The following is a 9853-nucleotide window of genomic DNA, read 5'->3' as shown; positions in this document are numbered from 1 at the left end:
TATGATACATTAGGTCAAGGATTCCTTTTAATCCAAAGCCAGGGGAAATATTTTGTATGTTTCATCCTCTTAAAAGCACTGTGCTATGTGATTTGAATTGACTGTCTACAAAAATGTGCATTTTTCTAACATTTCTATTTTTACAAGCCAGCGGCAATTTTTGAGATGGTGTAGCTTTTTAGGAACTTCCTAGGTCTCTGGTGTAGAGAATCAAAGGGAACTAAATAATGTCAGGTTGTAAAAATAAAATTAAAAACTGCATTAGGAGGCCTAGATATTAATGTAACTCCAGAGAACAAAATTCCATTATTTGTCAAAATTAGTGTGAGCCCAGAGAAGTTAGGGACCTAATTAATACATTTCTTCCTGTATATGTATACTGAGTTTATGGGTTCACGTTATTGAGTGCTTGCTATATATACCAGATCCTTAACTTCTATTTTTCTCATTTAATATCTTGAAATAACCATATTTAATGCTGATATTATACTAATTTTATAGGAAAGGAAACTGAGGGTAAGAAAAGTAAATATCCCAAGGTCACAGAGTTAGTAACTGCTAATCTAATCCAATGGGTATAGAGCCAGAGGTAAACCTCTTCGAAATCTTGTTAAATTTTCTCTCTACTTCTTCCAAACCTTAATTATGATTAATTACTTGGAAAATCTGTGTTGCTTAAACCCAGACCAATGCACATTAGAATAAAGGTGAATTGTACCCAGCCACCTTTACAAGTGAGAAAGCAACTTATTCTGAAATTTTGAAATGAACTACAAATGTTCTGTACCCTTTGATACACTAAGGGTACCATATATATTTTTTTCTCATTCAAATAGCAAATACTGAAATAATAGTTTCATTGTCATGTTAAATAAGTTCTAATTGGACTTACTTAAAGAAACTACATGTTGGCCTTTTGGAATATGGAGATATAATTCATATTAGAATCCCAGACATTATTATGAGTGATTTGGCAAAATGTGAAACTGATTTGAGGTAGGCAACATTACAAATAAAAACCGAATGCCTTTCCAAAGCATTGACGTGCAACATGGCTAGACATTGCCAAGTCTTTCTGTCCTCTCTATTACTTATTGGGTGGCAATACTAGCACATATAATAGATTTATTTACTCCTTTAGAATGACGCCTTGTAATTTTGCTTTCAAAGAATTGACCTTTCCAAATTAAAACATATTTTAATGAAGAAGTACACAAGTTTTCAAAGCAAGTAAGATAGAGTTTAAAGTGTCTTACTTATAAGGTTCTATCATTCTTGCGAGGGAAAGAAAACGTCAACCGGGTGCTACTCTTTTTTTCCTTTGAACCAGCTTTTTTATGTAGAACTGACCTCTTCATTAGACATGGAGAATGAGGCACTGTGTTCAAGATCCAATGAGATAACCCAAAAGATAAAAACAAAGTCCTTTTTATTTTTTGAGAAGATGATGGACCTACCATTTCTTAAATTTTTCTCTCAATTAAGTAGAAAAACTCAACAACAACAAAATTTTTTAGCATATCTTTGAGCACAAAATTGGAGACAGTTTCTGTGGTGTTAAGATTATAAAAATGAATGTGCCATGATCTACATATTAATATAGCTCAAACTTTGAGCAAAATAAGTGATTGTTGAAACATATCTCATAGATTGCACATCTGTGTATGTGCAGTGAGCCAAGGACTGGCAAAGTCTAAATTATGTTCAAATAATGTCCTTAAGAAAATTTTCACCACTGACACCATCCTTTTGAATATAGTTACCACTTCTGAGATGCTACCATTTCAAGGAAGGATTTAAATTGCGTGTCTGAGCTTCTCCAAGAAAAGAAAGAAGATAAGAGAACTGGTACAATTTCATGGGGAAAATAAGAATGACAGGATTCCTGAAAAACAAATGCAATAAATTTTGCTCACAGGAGGGTCATGATCTATGGAATGCTTTTCGCAGAATATGCTTCATTCTTTATTTTACGTTTCAGCTTTATTGAAGTGTAATTAACATATAAAATTATAAGATATTTGAAGTGTATATTGCTGGTGATCTGATTTATGTATACAGTGTGAAAGGTTTCTCTCCATTTAGTTAATACATCCATCATCTCACTTTTTTTTATTCTTGGTGAGAACTTCTAAGTTGTACTCCTAGTAAACTTCAATTACACAATACAGTATTATCAACTGTAGTCACCATGTTTTGCATTAGATTCTTAGACTTTATGCATCTTATAGGTGAAAGTTTGTACACTAATTTCCCAACCTCCAAGCCCCTGGAAACCACTTTTCTACTGTTTCTGAGTTGAAACTTTTTATAAAAAATATTTTTTACATGTAAATAATACCATGAAATATTTGTCTTTTTCTGGCAAAATTATTTGCCATAGCACAATGTCTTCAAGACCTATCCATGTGGTTAAAAATGGAAGAATTTGTTTTTATCTCATGACTGCATAATATCCCATTGTATATGGATCACATCCTCTTTATCCATTTGTCCCTTAGGTTGTTTCTGCATCTTGATTATTATAAATGATAATTAAATTCATGTGGGGTGCAAATATCTCTTTGCTATCATCTTTCATTTACTTTGGATATGCTTCCTGTTTAGGATTGCTTATGGTAAGCAATTATTAATTTATGATTTCTAGAACCTGACTCCCAGGAAATTATTCTACCAGCCATGTATCCATATGAATACAAAATGAAGGTGCTGAATGAACTAAATGATATCATTTTGTGTGTATGTGAGGTGATCACAGTACCAACTGGAAACTGCATCTGTTGTCTTGGGCCAAGACACATCAGATATGCAAAGGAAGGAACTGGTGGCTTCCACTAGTAATGCCTGAGACTGGAAAATATCTTTGATTATGCTTAAAGCTAGCTTGACAATTTAATCTTTTGTGTTACCTCACATTCTTGAGAGTATGAGATACAGATCATCCAGCAGAATAATGTACTGAAGCATGCATATATGGTATTTCTCTCCATGTATTTTTACCTCTTCTCCCTTAGTACCACCCCACATATCAATTGCTGTCCAAATATCTTATGAAATTCCTTGAAATACATTTTTTAAGAATGTGGAAAGCAGAAACATACTAAATAAACTTTTATTTCTTGAGAAATTGTTGTATTTATCCTGGAGGAAAATGAACTGTCTTTAAGAAGCAAAATGGCAGGGGTGGATGGGTGGCTCAGTAGGTTGCGCATGTGGCTCTTGATTTCTGCTCAGGTCATGATCTCAGGAATTCATTAGATCGAGCCCCACGACGGGTTATGCACTGACAACACAGAGCCTGCTGGGGATTCTCTCTCCATTCTTCTCTCTCTGCCCCTCCCCTGCTCACGCTCCTCTCTCTCTCTTTCTCTCTCTCTCTCAAATTAAATAAATAAACATTTAAAAAAAAAAGCAAAACGTTGCCATATGCGGTGAAAAGAGGGGAAATGGTTGCAGCTTTCAAGAAGACTGAAAACTCGGGGGTGTTACGGAGCAGTGCTCGGTTAGGGAGCCAGATTCCAGGTGAGCTGGTCTTTATGCATTAAGCTCTTAACTTTGGCAAAAAAAAAAAAAAAAAAAAAAAAAAAAAAAAAACCACATAACAAAAATAAAAACCTCTAGTTCCTGATCCTGACTGATATACCAGGAAAAAGACTCCTGTAGGATTTAAAGGGACTATTGTAAGTTTTAAAATAAAGATATGAAACACTTGTGCTCAAAAGTTTTTCCCATGTTCTCTGTGTATTATAAACATCTTAGATAATGGTGAAATCCTGATAGTGGATAAGAGTCCCAGTAAAGACTAGAATGGAATTTTTCATCAATTTGGCAAAAAATGTGGCATTAATATACATATAAATGACAACAAAGAAAATGTATTATTTCTACCTGGATTTTTAGACTAGTACACATATGAACCCAAGAGCTGTTTACTACTGAATAAGATATAATTAAAAAGAAGATATAGAGATAATAAGCAAGAGGGAAGATATATATTATTTTTTAAACATCAAAGAGAGATAAAGAGATGGAGAGATATGAGCATAGACCAATACAACAATTTTTTTTTGCCTTTTTTAAAGTTTTTATTTATTTGAGAAAGAGAGAGAGCGCACAAGCTGGAGAGAAGCAGAGAGTGAAAGCAAGAATGGGAGAGAGAGAGAATCCCAAGCAGGCTTCACACCACCAGCACAGAGCTCCATGTGGGGCCTGAACTCACAAACTGTGAGATCATGACCTGAGCCAAAATTGAAAGTCTTGCACTCAACTCTCTGAGCCTCTTCCATAAAATGATTTTTAATACTTGTTCTGTGGAATCCTATGATTCTATGGAGGTCCTAAGGGTAGTAGATATTGGGGTATAAGTGAAGAAGGCATTGAATATTCCATTCTGACCTTATTCTGAAGATCTCAAATTTCCTTCAAAATCCTACAGAGGGTTGCCAAGTCTTTGTCATACTTTAAGTCCCTCTCACTTCTTTTTCTATTCTAAGCCAGAGAAAGCTTTCTACGTTTAAAGGTTGGAAGATTTCCCTCACTGAAAATCACCTATACCAAATATTACAACTGAATCACCAGAGTGATAACTCATCACATTCACAGGATTGGGAGTTAGGGATGGAATCTCAGGGTAGAAGCATGCTTTTTAGAATTCTGCCTTCCACAGGTATCATGGTTGATTAAAATGGCGCAGTTTTGAATCCTTATCTGCTCGGAGTTGTGTCCATGGACAGAGTCCCACAGTTCTAAGGGCACATTCTTTGAGGTCTCTAGACATTTTTAACTAAGGGTGGGCAGGAGACAAAAGTGTAAATATATGCTCTAAGAAATTTTTGATGTTAATTTGCCCAATATTGAAATTCCAGTGTAAAAAAAACTTGTTATTGCAGAATATATGGATAGTGAGGTTAAGTCTTTGCTGTGAGTAGAAAGACTACTAAGTGGTCAAGGTTCCTTTCAGCTCTTATCTTGTATAGCTCAATGACTTTGAGGATTATTTGTTATATAACCTCCAAACTGTGAATGTCCATGGTTTTAGTATCAACCTTGAATCAGTTAACATGGAATTTTTCAAAATTGAAATTCTAAGAAGAAAAGCACATCATGACATTACCAATTTCTGCAATAAAATTTCAACTCTAATCTAGAGTTGTAATGCTGCTATTCACATAGAGTTTTGAATATTTTTGGCTTCTTGGCCAAATTATAACCACAGAGAAAAATGTCATGATGAATGATGCCTAATTTTGACAGCAGACTTTTTCATTCTCCTTGTAATCTTTACAGTTGAAAACGCACTCGAAAAAAAAAAAAAAAACTGATGAGACCAGTAGATTCACCTCTACTCTGATTCATGGAGACTCAACAAGGACAAGATGGACTTTAAATGAGAGGTTAATAAGAGAATTCTTTACTAAATGGATATAAAAATAATTAATTGAAAGAAGACATATTGGCTTTTACTAAAGAGATTTCTGGAAGGAAGCTGAAATTCTGCACGTTGTAGTTCTTACGACCTAGGATTTTGTAATTGAAAATGATGAAATTCTTTGAGAAAAGAGATGATACAAGCAGAAGGCATGGAGCAATAGCTTAGAATATTAGCAAGGCCAACTTGGAGGGAAATGTTTTATCGATATTCTTTCAATGCATTACATAAGCAAATGGGCACTCATCCCAGAATAGTAGATATTAAAAGAAAACAAATTCTATGGCATAAAACGTTAGCTGTCTGGCACATGTTCATGGATATTAGTTTAATTAAATAAGCATTTATGAGAGGCTACTATGTACACCTCCTCAAATTTGGCACTGGGTAATTAAAAACAATGTAACAACAACAACAAAAAACATGAAAAAACAAAGAGCTCTTGATCTAGTAGAAAGGGGACAAGTTCACAGGTAACTAGGAAACATAGTTACAACAAATTTTGTGATGCACAGATAAAGTATTATAGAATCACAAATGAACAAGTAATAATTCAGCACGGGAAAGTCATAAAAGGACTCCCAAATATATGAAATCTGGACGGGCTTTTGATAAGATTTCAAGGGCCTAATATGAGTTGGATGAGACGTCAGTTAGATGGAATAGAATGAAATACCATGAACAAGACAACAGAGGCATTGGCAGTGCATGCTCAGGTCAGAAGGAATAAATTCTAGGGAGAAATGGACAGTAAGGTATTTTAAATCCAGAGTAGGAAGGGTCTTGATTATAGAATACATTGAGTCTTCTTTATTTCTTAAGGGCAAATCTGACTTTTTGGCAGAAGAGACACAAAATATACTCTCTCCCTTTTTTAATGTTTCTTTATTCATTTTTGAGAGAGAAAGCAAGAAGGAGAGAGTGCAAGCAGAGCAGGGCCAGAGAGAGAGGGAGACAAGAGACGGAATTCCAAAAAGGCTCAGGACTCACAAACAATGAGATCATGACTTGAGCCAAAATCGAGAGTTGGATGTTTGATCCATTGAGTCACCAAGGCAGCCCTAAAATATACTGTTTCTTAAAATAATAACTTTAGTGGAAGTGTGAAGGACAGATACATGAAGGACCTTGAATATAATGACATGGGGACTTGTGGCACTATTCTAGAGGTTCAGGCCACTTATAATAAGTAATTAACATCCAATGATGCTGGACAGTATGAAAAAAAGGCCAAAGGATGAAAAATATCTCATTTCTTCTTCTCTGGTTCTCCATTACACTTTTAGTTTCTTGTATTCACTTTTTATGTTGAATGAATTTGATTAGAAGAAAAGATGTAATCAAAACAAATAAATAGCCTTAAACTTCAGGTGGTATCACCTTTGATTTCTGTCTACTCTCATTGAATTTGTTTTAGCTTCAATTATGAAATTATTTTATGAAGATTTAAAAATTTATAATGAAAGACAATCAAAGTTCTATCCATAGGTAGTTAAGAAAACATATGTCTTTCTTTATTCGGAATTCAAATGATAATGCAGCCTTTAATGAAGGAACAGTTATTCTCTGTGGATTTGACTTACAATGATTGATATGTACATACTGTGTAAAGGCCCTCAAATAATAATTAATTCTTTCTTAAAATTCAGTGATGCTGTAGATTAATATAATGCATATTTAATATGCCATCTTTGTTGACCTGTTTTCAAAGAAATGCCCTTTTTAAATAAGGCTCATAAAGGACAAATGGATGACAATTCATTATTTTAGGTTACCATGTTTTTATTAAACATAGTTAGGGTACAATATATTTAGCATTAATTTTTAATAATGATTTTGGGAAAAGTAATGAGAAAAATTTTCGCACGGGGCATGTGCCTTTAACAACATTCACTTATAGAATCTATGTCTATGTCTGTATCTATTTTTACTAATTTCAGCCTCCACTGCTGCACCTCTAGACATAAACCATATGTCTTCACAAACCTAACCCTTGTGAATCAGGTAAATCAGCACAATAATGACCACACAATAGGATTCAGGTATTTCACTAATTGACTGATACTGTCTTATTAAATTTTCAGAATCACACAGAGAAACAGATATTATTTCATCATTTATATGGAAAGAAAATTGGTTCCAGGTGACTAGAAAATCTATCAAAATCTCTGTTAGTAAATTGAAGTATCCTGAGGGTTATGGTGAATGAAGTCTTACATCATACAGAGAGAGAAATGACACGGGTGGGGAAAGAGAAAAGAAACATAAAAGGGAAAAAATTGACCAGGCAAAGAATCAGAGAAACTATACAGCTTAATCCAGCAAAAGAGAGAGGGTAGGGGGAAACTAAAGAAGTGTAAAAAGAATAGACTAAAAAGGTCTGCTTAAACAAACCAGAAACCAGAATAGAGAAGGGAAAATATAAGAAAGAAAAAACGTTTCTGCGTGGAGACCATTGTATATTCATGCGCGGATGTTGACTACAGTACAATATTAATAAACTCTTGGCACACACTGTATTTATTGGAAGTCCTAGCCTCAGCAATCAGATAACAAAATGAAATAAAAAGCATCAAAATTGGCAAGAAAGAAGTCACTTTCATTTTTTGCAGATGACATGATACGCTACATGAAAAACTTGAGAGACTCCACCAAAACACTGCTAGAACTGATACCTGAATTCAGGAAAGTCACAGGTTATAAAAATCAATGTACAGAAATCAGTTGCATTTCTATATGCCAATAATGAAGCAGCAGAAAAAGAAATCAAGAAATCCATCCCATTTACAATTGCACCAACAACATAAAATACCTAGGAATAAACTTAACCAAAGAGGTAAAAGATTTGTAGGCTGAAAACTATAGAAAACTTATGAATGAAATTGAAGAAGACCCAAAGAAATGGAAAAACATCCCATACTTGTGGATTGGAAAAACAAATATTCTTAAAATGTCAATAACACCTAAAGCAACCCACACATTCAATGCAATCCCAATCAAAATTGCACTGGCATTCTTCTCAGAGGTAGGAACAAACAATCCTAAAATTGGTATGGAACTACAAAAGACCTTGAATTAGCCAAAGTAATATTGAAAAAGAAAACTGAAGCAGGAGGCACCACAATTCCAGATTTTAGCCTCTACTACAAAGCTGTAGTCATCAAGATAATACAGTGGTGGCACAAAAACAGATACATAGACCAATGGAATAGAATAAGGAACCCCAAATTGAACCCAAAAATGTATGGCCAACTAATCTTTGACAAAAGCAGGAAAGAGTATCCAACAGAAAAAAAGACAGCCTGTTTAGCAAATGGTGCTGGGAGAACTGAATAGGTACATGCAGAAGAATCAAACTGGACTTCGGTCTTACACCAGACACAAAAATAAACTCAAAATGTATGAAAGACCTAAATGTGAGACAGGGAACCATCAAAACCCTAGAGGAAAAAACAGACAACCTCTTTGGCCTCAGCTGCAGCAAATTCTTACTTGACACATCTCCAAAGTCAAGGGAAATAAAAGCTAAAATCAACTATTGGGACCTCATCAAGATAAAAGGCTTCTACACAGCAAAGGAAACAATCAACAAAACTAAAAGGCAATCTATGGAATGGAAAAAGATATTTGCAAATGGCATATCAGATAAAGGGTTAGTTTCTAAAATCTATAAGAACTTACAAAACTCAACACTGAAAAACAAGTAATCCAGTGAAGAAATGAGCAGAAGACATGAATAGACACTTTTCCTCAGAAGACAGCCAGGTGGCCAACGGATACATGAAAAGATGCTGAACATCACACCATCAGGGAAATACAAATCAAAACCACGTTGAGATCACCTCACACTGGTCAGAGTGGCTAAAACCAAAACTCAGGAAACAGATGTTGGAGAGAACGTGGAGAAATCCAAATCCTTTTGCACTGTTGTTGGGAAGGCATATTGGTGCAATTGTTCTGGAAAACAGTGTGGAGGTTATTCAAAAAATAAAAAATAGAATCACCCTACAACCCAGCAACAGCACTACTAGGAATTGATCCAAAAGAAATAGGAGTGCTGATTAATAGGGGCACATGTAACCCCAATGTTTATAGCAGTGCTATCAACAATAGCTGAAATTTTATCAATTGATGAATAGATAAAGATGATATAGTTTATACATACAATGAAATACTACTTGGCAGTTACAGTGAAACTTGCCATTTGCAACAATGTGGATGGAAGTGGAGGGTATTAGGCTAAGTGAAATAAGTCAGTCAGAGAAAGACAGATATTGTAAGTTTTCGCTCATATGTAGAATTTGAGAGAATTAACAAAACGCCATGAGGGAAGGCAATGGGGAAAAAAACAGTTTCAAACAGTGAGCAAGACAAACCATAAGAGATTCTTAAATACAGAGAACAAACTGAGGATTGATGGAGGAT

Source organism: Suricata suricatta, chromosome 14, assembly GCF_006229205.1.
Source record: "Suricata suricatta isolate VVHF042 chromosome 14, meerkat_22Aug2017_6uvM2_HiC, whole genome shotgun sequence".
NCBI lineage: Eukaryota > Metazoa > Chordata > Mammalia > Carnivora > Herpestidae > Suricata > Suricata suricatta.
The sequence above is the reverse complement of the archived record's forward strand: the minus strand, read 5'-3'. Positions refer to the sequence as shown.